The sequence below is a fragment of the Anabrus simplex genome, chromosome 1, assembly GCF_040414725.1.
Source record: "Anabrus simplex isolate iqAnaSimp1 chromosome 1, ASM4041472v1, whole genome shotgun sequence".
Taxonomy (NCBI): domain Eukaryota; kingdom Metazoa; phylum Arthropoda; class Insecta; order Orthoptera; family Tettigoniidae; genus Anabrus; species Anabrus simplex.
Window position 1 is genome coordinate 1537731579 of NC_090265.1, and position 16032 is coordinate 1537747610.

Sequence of the window (16032 nt, forward strand, 5' to 3'; positions counted from 1 at the left end):
GTAACCGCAACTACACGGAAGTAAATACTCGCGTCTACCAAAAATCGTCGCAAAATACACAACATAAAACAAGCTGTAAGCGCAAAATAGCAAAAATAAACATTAAAATCGAGGCGGCGTTTACAAGATCAAAACTCCAACAAATATGACTCAAAACCAACGATATAATAACATGATGAATATTATAATTAATTATAAATCGGCATTACACTCATAGATCAAATATCATAGCTTCTAAACTGTCAAAGTGACATACTACAGAACACGCAAACAACATCTACCTAAACGAAGTGCACCAATAACCCTATTATTATTATTATTATTATTATTATTATTATTATTATAGTTATTATTATTATAGTTATAATTATGATTATTAAAAAAATGTGAACTATTTACAATCCTACCTAATACTCTAAACTACATTGATCATCGATTAGTCACGGTCCTACATATTTATTTACATTATTTATTGATGCTCATACCTGTGTGATGGAGGCATGCTGTCTCACCCTCCGGCCTCGGTCATGGTGAATTTAGAATTCCATCTTCAAGCTGATGTGGTATTCCAAATTTTTACACACGCAAATTTGACACATATTTGCCATGGCGTAACACACGCTTACGTTGACATAAAACACTCGCATTTCTCGCACTCCAGTGAAGGTTAGACGATGCCACTGCAGACTCCTGTCGTGAAGTTAGACGGTCGTCTCGCTACCTGCCTGGAAATCACCTGTTGGTCTACACACCGGTCTCTCAGCTTTTGTTTACACACACAGCTTATCGAACATTAACCCCAACGGGACATAACTGTTTGTTCAAGGTCTGCCACTGCGGCCTTTATTAAAGAAAAGTCATTCTCCTCCCCGTCTGCCTTTACAAGTTTCTCCCCGTAAACATCTCGCTTGCCAAACAGTTTATTAAATGGTCAAGCAAGCTAAATACAGTTCCAATGTTGTGGAGAAATTTATGCTTATAACAAATGTGAAACTACCCGTGGGTTAGAGAGGGTTTATGTAATTATGCTGAAAACATGGACTTGTTCCTCTCGACTTGTAATGTGAGTTTATTTAAGCCAAGTGTTGAAAGTGTAGCTCTTGTCTGTTGTTTCTGCATAAATAGCAAAAGTTTGTTAAAGTGTTCATTTCTGAAATGTTACTCTCCCAAGTGAAATAATACAAGGCCTTCTCAAAATGCCTACAAGTGTCTCTAATCACTTTCTTACCAGCCAAAAGTAAAGCTGACTAACTAAATTAGCTGTCACTCTCTGTCACACTGTCGCTCTGATTCGCACTGTCAAAACTGAAATTTCACTGAGAATTCTGAAGACACCCTGAGAAACTCAAGAAACACTGAGAATTCAAGAAACACACTGAGAATTCAAGAAACACTGAGAATTCAACCTCCTGGTCGCTGGGTTTTGTAAAGAGTTCTCCCCCCACCTAGAAAATAGTTCCGTGGAAGGGATGTGGCGTAATGATCTAGCCCTCGGGAGCACTTTATCGTACATCCGTAGGTTAAGGTTTTCAAAATTTATGTACAAAACTCCCTAATTTCGGTCTGACTTACATGTAATATTGCGTCGTGGGAAATGATCACAGGATAATCCACACGACGGCGCGCGTCACTGGTGTTATTTTCTTCCGGTGAATGGCTCCATCCTGCCATGACAGTTCATTCTTCTGGGCACACTTACTCCTCCGTGTGAAGTTAAATTTTTTTAATTAGGCACTAATTAACCACAGATTCGCACTGATAATTTTCCCAATATTATAAATGAATCAGGACACTGTTTTTCACCACCACACCGAGCTTCAGATAGCGAAATACTGCCTGTAGATTCCCGCTGTGACAGTTCATTCAAATTTAGAATTTTGTGATTGGCTGAGACTTTCGCGCTCTTCGTAGCGTGGATGCTTCCATTTCCTCCCAAGGATTGGCGGGTATTGTCGTTGTCCCTTTTGTCCTAGCTAAGTAGGTCAGGCCTCGACGCGTGATTTTCTCGTGAGAACCAACAGAAAGTCGCCACTCCTAGTCGGTGTCATAAAATTTATTGGAAGGAGTACTCAGGGTGGTTTACAAGTTGGTCGTGCTCTAAGGAGAGTTTTGTGGATTTTACTCGCCGTCTGACTGGCGCCAGAAAGTTCCTTTGTGACTGCTGGATTCCCAGCCTACTGCAGTATCCCATATGCGAAATATTCAACTTTTAATTTGTAAATTAATTAGGTAAATTCGCTTATGGGTGCAATATAAATGTAATCGCAACGACCGTCTGTCTAGACATTGGATATTTTGGCGGAATTTCCGTACAGTTGTCCGTTTCAGTTGTAATAATGTCCATCTGCATATTTCTTAACTTTGGTGTCTGTTTGTTGGTTTGATTTTATGAGTTTTTATAACTTGAAAACTACTGAATATATTTCTACTAAACTTGATATTTAGAATCCACCTGTCCTTGTGTAGGTTTTAGGGCCAATATTATTTCTGAATACTTAATTCACTGGGGGTTTATCCGAAACCGGAATCATGATTTTGCACTTCTTCCAAATATGCACATCCGAAATTAATCGAAATCTACAATCCTTAATGGAAATCCATTTCTGAAACTTTTGTTCTCATGTGAATTTTTCGACAGGAGGATTAATAAGTGAGATATCATAAACGGTTGGTTTTGCAGGTTAAGTCCATCTGACGTAGCCAAAATGTGTTGTACGTGGAGCAGATTCCTTATCTATCTACATAAATAAAATCGTAACGACTGTGTGTGCCTGTACATTGACTATTTTGGTAAAATTTTCGTACAGATACCCGTTTGAGGGGTAATAATGATCGTCTGCATATTTTTTGGTTTAATTTCCTGAAAGTCATAATTCTTACCCCCTCACCCAAAATCCAAATTGCACCATAATCTGCCAGACAAGTAAGAAAATTAAAATTTGGCAAAATTATACGTTTCAGCCTGTGGGCCGTATGCACCTCGGGAAGTGGAAATCTCGTTTCTTAAATTTTACGACTTCCTGACGGAGATTCGAACCCACGTCCTTCCGGGCGAACCAAGTACGCCTTTACCGCCTCGGCCAGGCAGCCCCTGGATTGCACTCAGTTCTAAAATAAGAGGGGCTAGGCAGAGCTCCTGTGTACTCGGCTAACGAACGTGGCGCTCTGCCGTAGTCGCTACCTGTAATTGCCTCCAGTAATCAGTATAAATAATAATTTCGTGTGGCTATTTCTAGCCGAGTGCAACCCTTGTAAGGCAGACCCTCTGATGAGGGTGGGCGGCATCTGCCATGTGTAGGTAACTGCATGTTATTGTGGTGGAGGATAGTGTTATGTGTGGTGTGTGAGTTGCAGGGATGTTGGGGACAGCACAAACACCCAGGCCCCGGGCCATTGGAATTAACCAATGAAGGTTAAAATCCCCGACCCGGCCGGGAATCGAACCCGGGACCCTCTGAACCGAAGGCCAGTACGCTGACCAGTCAGTCAACGAGTCGGACAGTAATCAGTGATAAAGTTGGAAACGTATTTACGAGTTAATGTGGTGGTTTCTTATAGAAAGAGAATTTACGGGGCTACGATCCCTCAAGGTTGAGACTATGTTTTAGTGATTAAAATTTGGCGGTGATAGCTAGAAGACTATAAGTTCAAAGTTTTAGTCACGGCTCCCCTTAAAGGGAAGTAAGTAGGCCACAGCTAGGCAATCATCCCCTTATTATTGAGAAGCGGCTCATGCACTGGTAATCATGTCCTCACCCTCAATGATGTTTAAAGCAGACTAGCGCCTGTGACTTATGACATCAAGTGTGGAAGAACTCGTTGACGGCCTGTCTGTGAATCCCATCAGACAGCCAGGCCCTGCGAGGGAATGTCTTAACCCCCATGAAGAAGGCGTGTGGCTGTGTTTGGACAAGTGCGGGCGTGAGATGATTGACGATTCTCCCGCTGGGAGCGCTGGATAATATGAGGGCGGAAAGCGACAAGACGTGACTCTTTTGCGACAAGTCAGATTGTGTACGACGGTACATCTCAACAGCTGCACTTTCCCCCAATCTACCCGCCCGCATCCCTGCCTGGTTGGCTCTCCATGGTAATGTACAGACGTGTTGAGGGGACAGGTAGACAGGAACACAAAAACAGGAAGTTGGAGATTTGCGGCAGTGACATGTGCTGAGCTGAGAAGAAGTTAGGGCATGGAGCGGAAGTGTGGGTGATTTTCAGTCAAGTCGAGTTTGTTATAGCCCACTTCTAGTGACAGCAAGACTGGGATGATCAGTAGCTCGAGACTCAAGACATACCATACCACCAGGGACGAAATATTCCGCTTCACTGCGCTGAAGATATGGAACCAAATTAACCGCAGGCGGAATCATCAGTGTAGTGGCCTTCGGGTCGATTTTCGGCCGGAATGTGGATTTTAGCTGCGCTTGGTTAACTCGTCTAGCCCGAGAGCTGTGTATTTATTTACATCACACAACGCTACTAACCACAATAGAAACATGTAATACTGAATGCATTACATCTCTCCACACATGGTTGGCATCAGGAAGGGCATCCGGCCTTAAAACAAGGCTCAATCCATATTTTTTTCTACAACAGGTAATTGGGGAAAAGGCCAGAACTGAAAAACGTTCCACTAGAATAAAATATAATATTTCTTATGAAATATAGCCACTTGGAAAGACAGGAAGTCACTATTATTCCTAAGAGAAATATTTTCTCATATTATTGACATGTATGGAGTCCGGGCTCTTTGGCTGAATCCGGGTTCATTTCCTGACAGGGATAGTAATAGAGAAGCTTAATACTTGGACCATTCATTCTAATGCAATGCATTGCCCATTCTTGTTAACATGTCACTCTCTAGGGGAATGTCGTCGATATATTCCTCTCAACTTTCGGAAGAAGTGGAGTCCCATGCTTCAACATCAAAGTAAAAGGTGGTAGCAGTAGTAATCATTATATTAACACCTATATGTACAACTTTAAACAAATGTGATAGCACCGAGCTCGATAGCTGCAGTCGCTTAAGTGCGGCCAGTATCCAGTATTCGGGAGATAGTAGGTTCGAACCCCACTGTCGGCAGCCCTGAAAATGGTTTTCCGTGGTTTCCCATTTTCACACCAGGAAAATGCTGGGGCTGTACCTTAATTAAGGCCACGGCCGCTTCCTTCCCACTCCTAGCCCTTTCCTGTCCCATCGTCGCCGTAAGACCTATCTGTGTCGGTGCGACGTAAAACAACTAGCAAAAAAACAAAAAAAAAATGTGATAGCGAATCCCACATGAGTAATTCTACATTAGGGCTGGCAAACTCGATCACGACTGCCCGTTGGATGGATCGCAGTGTTTATTTGTGGAAACAAATACAATTAATCAAAAGTGTCTAAAAATCATTTCTGATCAGTTCTACCTGAAGGGAAATATCTTTCTTTTTTAAATTTGAGATTCACGGCTCTTCGTTTAACAGCATTATCTGTTTTTTTTGTTTTTGTTTTTTTTCCTTTGTGAAGTACTTAAATGCCACTTATTGCCCATTGTTATTAACATGTCACATTCTGAGCACTCTCTGGGGGAATGACATTGATGTTTCCCTCTCAACTTCCGGAAGAAATATATAGTGCCATGCTTCACCTTCAAAGTAAAAAAAAAGTAGCAGTATCATTTTCCATTTTATTCACAGCTAATGTGTACAAGTCGTAATATTATTTTTTTTAGAGTGATAATTTTATATAACTCTTTTTTTTTTTTTTTTGCTAGTTGCTTTACGTCGCAACGACACAGATAGGTCTTATAGCGACGATGGGACAGGGAAGGGCTAGGATTGGGAAGGAAGCGGCCGTGGCCTTAATTAAGGAACAGCCCCAGCATTTGCCTGGTGTGAAAATGGGAAACCACGGAAAACCATTTTCAGGGCTGCCGACAGTGGGGTTCGAACCTACTATCTCCCGAATACTGGATACTGGCCGCAATTAAGCGACTGCAGCTATCGAGCTCGGTCTCTATAACTGTTATTAGAGTGAATGTTTTCAAGAAAATGTCAACAAAAGTAAATCCCGCATAAGTAATATTTGTGCGTGGGTTTGCATGAATTCAAAACTTTCTTGCAACAACTATTTACACATGATTTTAAAGATTTAAAGAAGACGTTTGCGGAGATTCTAAGCAATGGCTGCTGACAACATTTAGTGATACAATGCTGTTCTTATTAAAATATTTAAATGAACAAAATATTTACTTTATAAGTAATATATTAACTAGCATAGGGCTATTCCAATACTAGCAACGGTGAAGAAATCCAAGGGATTTGGCCGTGCTGTTAGGGTTGCTTAGCTGTGAGGTTGCATTCGGGAGATGGTGGATGCGAATCCCACCATCGGTAGCCCTTGAAGATGGTGCTCCGTGGTTTCCCATTATCACACGAGTAATATGATGGTACTTATATTAAGGCCACGACCGCTACTTTCGCAATTCCAGCCCTCCCCCATCCTGGCGTCGCCGAAAACCTGCGATGTGTTAACGCGACGTTAAACCACAAAGAAAGAAAAAATTAGGAGTATACATAATATTTATCTTCGTTAAAATTCAAAAGTAACGTAAATAAATATTTTTTGCTTGTTTCTATGAATGCTTTCATAGCATAAGTATGAAATGTAATAAAATTTAATTAGGTTCTAAGGTATTACTAAATGGACTATGGTAGAACGCGAAAAAATCCACTGTCTGAAATTGATCGCCGGAGAGTGCCTGCTTTTCACCCAGAGGTCCTGGGTTCGATTTCCGTCCAGGTAAGAGATCTGCAGGTTGGTTCCAGGTCCACTAAGCCTACATGACTACCATTCAGGAGCTATTGACGGTGAGATAGCGAACCCAGTCTAGAAAATTAAGAATTACGGCCGAGAGGATTCGTCGCACTGACAATGTCTCGCCTTGTAATCTGCAGCTGAGCAGCGGTCGTCTGGTAAGCCAGGGCCCATCGGGCCTATATAGTCATAGGTTTACTTTTCTAAAATTTGTCACAGAGTAACAAAGTTTGGCATACTCTGCACACAATACTTTTAAAGTTTTCGAAACCGGGTAAACTGACGGAACGGTTAGGGGTGCGCAGCTGTGAGGTTACGTCCGGGAGATGGTATGTTCGAGCCCCACCGTTGGCAGCCCTGAAGAAGGCTTCTAAGTGGTTTCCTATTTTCGCACCAGGCAAATGCCGGGGCTGTACCTTAATTAAACCACGGCCACTTCCTTACCAGTCCTAGATCCCTCCTATCCCATCGTCGCCATAAGACCTATCTGTGTCCGTGCGATGTAAAGCAAGTTGTAAAATAAAAGTTTACGGAGAATTTTGCCCCGTAGGATTTCTTCTACGTGCTGGTAATCTACCGAGACGGGGCTAGAGTATTTGAGCAGTTTCAAATACCACTGGGCAGAGATGGGATCGAATCCACCAGCTTGTGCTGTCTGAGCCACTCAGTCTGGCTTCTTCTTCTTCCTAAGACGCCGTCTCCGAGCGGAGGTTGGCGATGTACGTAACTGGTTCTGATCTTGGCAGCGCAGAATGGAATGCCACTACTGAAGTACAGCAGTGCCATCTTCGAAGGTCTTTCAGCCATGACTTTCTTCTTCTCCCAACAGATCTCTTCCCCTGTATCTTCCCTTCGATAATAAGCTGTAATAACTGATACCTCGCACCTCTCGTGATATGTCCTAGGTATTGCGTTTTCCTCTGTTTTATGGTGAGCAGTAGTTCTTTTTGCTTTTTCATTCGACGAAGGACCTCGGCATTTGAGATTTTCATTATCCAGGATATCGGCAAGAGACGGCGATACAGGAACATTTCGAAGGCATCAATACGTTTTTCTATGATTGGATCCAGAGTCCAGCTTTCACATCCATATAGGAGAACAGAAAATATATAGCAGCGGATCATACGAATTCGTAGTTGGAGACTGAGATCTGACCTCACAAAGAATTTATTCATGGTAATGAATTGTTTCCTGGCCTGCTGTATTCTAGATATTATCTCCCGTTTGAAGTTACATTTGGTCATCCAAGTTGGTACCCAGATATTTGAGAGAAGACACTTGCTCAACTATTTTATCTTTTATTGTGAAATTTGTCCAAATTGTCTTCTTAGAGAACACCATCAGTTTCGTTTTTGAGGGGTTAACATATAATCCATACTCTTCACTGTGCTGAACTAAGGAGTTTATCATGCACTGAAGGCCAGGAATGTCATCAGCTATGACAACAGTGTCATCTGCATATCTGATGTTGTTGATGATTTTCCCGTTAATTTTGATCCCACCATAGTCTTCCAATGTTTCTTTAAAGATTGCCTCTGAGTAAATGTTAAACAACAGAGGTGACAGTACACAACCCTGGCGGACGCCCTTCCTGATCGAAGCAGTTTCTGAAGTTCCTTGATCAGTTTTGACATTTGCAAACTGATTCCAGTACAGGTTACTGATTTTACGTAAGTCACCGGAGTCAATACCCTGTTGATCTCAGAATCTCTATCAGCTTATTGTGCCTGACACAATCAAAAGCTTTTTAAATAGTCTATAAAACAGGCATAGACATCAACATTGATATCTCTGCACCTCTGCAACAACACATTTAACGACAATGCCTCACGTGTACCAACGCCATTTCGGAAACCGAACTGATTCTGATCCACGTGGGATTCACATTTTTTGTATATTCTAGTGTGAATGATTCGCAAGAATATTTTGAGCATGTGAGACATCAAACATATCATAGGATAATCATCGCACTGAGACGAGTTAGGCTTCTTCGGTAGTGGTATGAAGGTTGATTTCAGCCATTCTGATGGTATTTCTCCTGATACATATATTTGATTGAATAATGATGTTAAGATATTGAGGCCGGTAGATTCCTGTTCTGTTATTACTTTGAGAACTGCAGCGTACACACCGTCAGGTCCAGTTGCTTTACCATTCTTTTGAAGTTTTACGGCATGTACAACTTCACTTTTTGTTATTTCAGGGCTATTTTCATTTATTCTCTCGTCAGGTGAAGGAGGATCATTCCTGTCATCTTTGAAGAGATTTTCTACATATTCCTTCCATCGCTTGAGTTTCCCTTCCACACCCAAGATGATTTCATTATTGGCATCTCTCAAAATTTGACCATACCGTCTCCGTTTCAAACCAGCAGGTTCCTTCACTTTCTTATGCAAGTTAAAATAGTCGTCCTTCTCTTGAAGGATCTCAATTTCTTTACATCTGTCTGTCATCCATAACTCTCGGGCTTCCCTGCACTTTCTGCGTACAGCTTTGTTTAGAATTTTGTATCTGTATTTTTGTGCTTTCTCCTTTCATCCATAAGTTCTAGAATTTCATCTGTCATCCAGCTCTATCTTTTCATGTTGTTGCAGTGTCCAATTTAATTTTCCTGGATTTCAATCACACTATCGTTAATGGCGTTCCATGTGTATTCTACCTCTGATGATTCAGTGTCTGGCTACTTCGACGTTTTAAGCCCCTAATGTAAAATAAGACAGTACGTGATGTATGTATGAAATAGGTTTGTTTACAGTTGCTTCGTTGTCGGGTTGTGAATCATTTAGTGTGAATTGGACTATAATTCTTCAAGCCCACGTCCTTTAGTGAAGAGGAAGGAGTTCTTCATTACCACCATAAAGGAAATGTCACAGCGCTATGCATATTCAAATACTAAGACACCACCTGGGTGATATGTGTGGTTTTACACGCCCGTCATTAGCATTATCCAAGCTGGACACTAATAACACTAACTTCTCTAGTATTAAATTTAATATAACTGTTAGTACCAATGCAATAATTAACATTTGTCAGAACACCATAACTTCATATAAAACAAACTCGTCTCGCTATTGTGTACAGAATAAAAAGAGAAATTATCTTACGGGACGATAAACTTTGTGGAAGAATTTACGGATAGAGAGATGTAGAAGCGAAGTTTCGCAGCGTGTAGAACGTAACAATTATCATGTCTAACTAGGATTTATTTAAGCAAGTTATTTGTTTGTCCTCTCTTTCGCTATAATTACATTCCGGTCGGGAAGATCCAATTTACGGCCAGGTTATTGTTTTAAATCGCAGCTCTCTGATGGCTTAATGATAGCTGTGAGTAGGCTATAAAGTTCTACTTTGTGGATAAAAGGCTAAACATACGTTAGCTCCATGTTAATAAAGTGCTCTGCTGGATGATAAGCAATACCGCTCTAATAAAGAGAAGAAATTGTAGTTATCTTTGTGCTTTCAAGAGAAGTTCCTTGCCTTCTGGTACCAGAAATAGAGACGCCTTCCCTTAGTTTATGATGGAGATCACGCCACAAGTTGAGGTTTCCGTTCTTCTGCCTCAGTCCATGTTTACAGTTACATATTAATTGCACGTACGACACTTACTTATATATAAGCTAGTGGAGATGAAGACGCTCTCTTCTGGCTCGCAATTAAAAGGTTCCGGGTTTGAGAAATGAGAACAGTATCTTACATTGAATCACCAGACTGTTCATTTGTTCTAATATACATAACTACCCAGTAGGCTATATTACAAGAAACTGCTACTTTACAGGTGTCTAGGTAAACTTCTCGCATATATGAGGGTGGTTCGATTAGGAACTATAATTGAATTAATGTACCTAAAACACATAACATGAAATTTATACATATAATAATTATTTCATAAAAAACATGTCTAATTTGAAATGTTCAGTTACTTACGGCGTTCAGCTTATACAAACATAAAAAAACAAGTCGTCAGAAACGATTCCAATACTCATGTAAAACAGTTACCTAGATACTGTCCGGCTCCATGGCTAAATGGTTAGCGTGCTGGCCTTTGGTCACAGGGGTCCCGGGTTCGATTCCCGGCAGGGTTGGGAATTTTAACCACCTTCGGTTAATTTCTCTAGCACGGGGATTGGGTGTATGTGTTGTGTTCATCATTTCATCCTCATCTTGATGCGCAGGTCGCCTACAGGTGTCAAATTGAAAGACCTGCACCTGGCGAGCCGAACATGTCCTCGGACACTCCCGGCACTAAAAGCCATACGCCATTTCATTTCACCTAGATACTTGAAGAAGACTTGCAGATCATTAGGTCGTGTTCAGCACGTAATATAGTAAATGCCGAAATACAGAACAAAAATGGCCCGCCAGATGCCAATGGGAACTGAACCCACAATCTTCCGATTTCACGCCGGATCTACGTTGGTCTAGAACTATGTTTGTTCTGTTGGTATCCGAGAGACAGGTTACTTATATACATACCATGTGTAAGCGAGTGAATATGTCTATCGGTTGATTCATGAATGATATCGGGGCCGATGACCTTCGATGTTAGGCCCCTTAAAACAACAAGCATCATCATCATCATAATTGAATGATATCGACACTTTCATGGGTAAGTGGGTCCTGAACAAAGTATTATGTGCTCACAATGTTATTGAAATCAAAATAAATTCAACATAGTGTGAAATAAAACAGCCGCCCCCGCGGTGTAGGAGTAGCGTACTTACCTCTTACCCAGAGATCACGGGTTCGATTCCCGGCAGGCGGGGATTTTAACTTGATCTAAGCGCTGGTTCGAAGTCCACTCAGCATATGTGATTATAATTGAGGCGCTATCTGACATTGAGACAGCGGCTCCGGTCTAGAAAACCAAGTGGCCGAGTGGATTCATCGTACCGCCCAAACGACACTTCCTAAACTGTAGGCCTATGAGCTTGGGGAATGTTCGTTTGGATTGTATGAAATAAAATAAAATAGTGTACTCTTTTGAATAAAATACTGCTTGTATTAATGCTCTAATTTATTTCAGGACAATCCAATAAACACGCACACACACACACACACACACACACACACACACACAACACACAATTCTATTCAAACATGAATGACCACAGTCACTAATTGCTGACTATTTACAAGTCTCTGTCCTCTCCATACAAATCTGGCTCGTTGATATTACCTGAGACGGCTATAATCCTTATTGACAAGTCACTTTCATGGTCGCTCGTAAGTACAGTCACCCCGCACGCTAGCTACAGGTGGACATATACGAACCAGGTCAGCTGACCCCCACAGCACACGATGACTGTTCCTTGGTTAGATATCATAGAAAGTCCAGTGATTCACACAGTCAATACAGAGAACTCTTTAACATTGACAACTAAACAGCACCAGTTCAACATTGCTAACCAACAAGGCAATGCTCCTCACAACAACGACAATTAACACTGCTCATGTCACTGTTCCACACAGGGACTCTAAGCAGTCTATAGCCCACCGTAGCACGCACACACACACGCACAGTACTCCAAGGCAGTACACAGACACTGCTTCTTACTCCATACTCCAACATGACGACACTCTGACACCGGAGGGACACTGACGGCAGCCAACGCTGTCGCCCTAGTCCAGGATTGGCAAACCTTTTCCAACAAGTGTGACATTTTAAGTCTGGTTTATTATTCTCAACTGTTGACTGTGCCACTTGCTATTTTCCAATATGGAATGTCTACAACCTACAACAACACCCCCTGTCCCCCTCCAGCGACTTCCTTTCTAAATTTCCGATTGTGTTTCATAACATGTTATTTTTTATTATTTATTATATACATCTCTTGTAACCGCATTTGATTGCATGTTCCGTTGTCGTATTTTGCAAATACTGCAATTTTTTTTTTTAATGTACCGGTATGTAAGTTTCGAGAATACCTAATATTATGTGTAAAAAATAATAAGCTCCCATTGTAACACACTTCGTCATTAAATATTATCACCGGGCCAGTTTGCCGCGCGGTCAGGTGCACGCGGCTGTGAGTTTTCATCCGGGAGATAGTGGGTTCCAGCCCCACTGACGGCAGCCCTGAAGATGTTTTTCCGTGGTTTCCCATTTTCACATCAGGTAAATGCTGAGGCTATACCTCAATTAAAGACACGGCAGATTCCTTCCCACTCGTAAGCCTTTCCTATCCCATCGTCGGTGTGACGTAAAACAAATTATTTAAAAAATGATATATATTATGTTCATGTGGCGTGCCACCGAAATCGTGTTCGCGTGTCACTAGGTGACACGCGTGGCATAGGTTCGCCATCCCTGCCCTAGTCCAACCAGTGAACTCCAACACTTGGACACAATAAAAGTTCCTCGTTCAGACTACTGTGGGTTACTGGAGACAGCCAGCATTGCTGTCGCCCGAGTCCAACGACTCGGTTGCTGTATGTATCACTAACGTAGTTCCGTATAGAGGGTTCGGCTTCAATCTCGTATCTGTATCAAACGACTCCATTACGATTACTGCCAGCGGGAACCTGTCGCCAGGATGTCGCCCGTGTGTAAAAGAATGCGCTGCGGTCGGCATGTGGTCGGTGGCCGGGATCGACTACAGCTGGCGACATGTCGTTCGCATGTGGTCGAGAAAACGCTCATGTGTAAAGGGGAGGTATTCTTCCCATTGTATGGTAACGGCAAAGCGGCGACAGCCGGCCACACATGAACCACTTTTTGTGGTCGACAACGGCGACAATAAAACGCTCGTGTGTAAGGCCCTAGACACTCGCTCATTGTCCGCGTCTAGCCTTCTCTTTACATCCTAGTGGTAAAGTTCTGGAATATTCGAGAGTCGGATAAAGACAGCCACATACTCGTTGCACCTTCCAGAAAGTACACGAGGAAACCAGACGAAGAGAACAATACACGAAAAGGCCAACCATGCCCTAAGGCAGGCTGAGAATTATCCGGTCTCTGACTCACTAGTCCTTTCCAGGAAATACCAAAGGGGGCTACGACAGGGCTGGCACGTAATAGTCCGTAAAACGGAAGAACTTATTTTAAGTATTCGTTCGCAATGAATTTAAGACCGTAATTGGTCCATCAAGCCACACTATTCTCACTATTCCTTTTCAGCAACTTCCTATATCTGTTCCCTTATATCTTCACTAGCTCCAGTCATCGAAATTCCAGTTCATACGTAAAACCTCACTTGCATTGCATATAGCCCTCGTACATGTCTAAGCATTCGTTTAAATAATGTACTGAGGTACTTCTAACGGCGTGAAATAGTCCAGGTCAGAAACCTACCATCAAGACATGCTCGCTGAACTATAGTTTTGGTTCCAAGCATGTTAAATCTGAAGCGTCCTTGATATCCCAAAGGCGAAGAAATAGTCCAGGCCAAATACCTAGCATCAAGACATGCTCGCTGAACTACAGTGTTGGTTCCATACATATTAAATCTTGAAGCGTCTTTAATGTCCCAAAGGTGTGTCGATACCAAGTCAAAACAGAACGACTCAGTACCTGAAAATCCTGGAAGCATAGCGACCCAAGTATAGGATTGACTGAGTTCGGCCTAGCGTTATCGTGGAGTAATATGCAACCTGTTCACCACAACTCAGGTCGTCTTACCCATCACACGCAGAGATCTAATCACACTACACACCACGGGGTCACTAGCCTCGACATCTTACAACTGATGTGAGAACAGGATAGCTGATTTAAATTTTCAATCTAACCTACAATAAGGGCAAGAAACTCAATGCTAGCTGTAAATAAATAAATAAATAAATAAATAAATAAATAAATAAATAAATAAATAAATAAATAAATAAATAATAAATAAATAAATAAATAATACCTAAATAAATAAATAAATAAATAAATAAATAAATAAATAAATAAATAAATAAATAAATAATACCATATTTTTCAACCCTTAATCTACTGATCAGTGACCACTCACCCCTGTATGACAGCGGATTTACTCCAGAAATCTCTACTGGGGCTACCCTAAATGAACTTAAGGAAATCATGTCTAAAATGGTTATGATCCGAACGTGCCTTTAGTCGCTATCAGTAATAATAATAATAATAATAATAATAATAATAATAATAATAATAATAATAATAATAATAATAATAATAATAATAATTGTACTGGGAGGTACACCCCAACGCTGCGCATTTAAATGTTGCGCCTAATAGAACTCCTCTACGGGAGGAACAGTGAACTTGAAACAACACCTTCTTAAACTTTTACTCAGAAGATGTCATTACAGTAATTTGAAGTTTCCAGTACTGTGTGAATTTCTAATCGTTTTGTTAGCCCTTTATCAAGAAGTTTGAACTTTCTTCAACAGATGTCACTGCTTATAAACTATGATCATTCACGCTGGTGCGAAGTGGAAGAACCTTGATTTAAAGAAGTTTTGTATTCATAAGTTTTTTCTTTACTAAATTCCGTTCATTCATTTTTGGGTTGGCAATATTGATCTTTTCTTTCCGCCAGTTTTGAATCTAGCCAATCCCTAATTTTTGTAATTAATTTCCAACCAATCCCGTATTTCTTCTTCGATTCTGAGTGTCACTTTTAAATTTGACCAATAAAACCCTGTGGGTGTGTCTTGATTATCCATGAAAGGTCTCGAACTTTCCCCGAGGGTTTATAAACTGCGGATTTTCACGTCTCTTGGCAAATTGATCGTCATCTAACTTAGTGTGTGTGTAAAGCAGGAGGCGGGAGGCGCCTCTTTCATCAGGCAGCAGTTCTTCAACAAGGTAATGGCCATCTAACATCTTATTTTTTGCTAGCTCCGCAGTTTATCCTGAGGGAAAGGTCCGAAAACTTAACTATGTAACCAACTTCTCTAAAATGTAAGTTCTGCCGGCTAATGTAAAAATTTCATAAAATCTCCAAGTGTAATTCGGGGATAGAGAGTGACGTACCCTCTCGAGCTCCCCTTCATATTGGTTTGAGGTGACTACGTTTTGTAACTGGTTTTCTTCCTTTCCGTAATGTCTTAAATTATTCTTATACGAGTCACCTCCGTAGTTTAGGAATAGCCGCTGTTTCATCGGCCTAGTGCCCCTTAAGTTTTCAGACTTCATATCTTGGAGTGCAGATACACGCCTCCATTCTATTTGTGTTTTGGGCCATTTACTTAACCTGTTCTTTTCTACTACAGCCCAATAGGTTGGGTACTAGATACCCCTGTTTCAAATTTTGTAAGTTGTTCCTTGA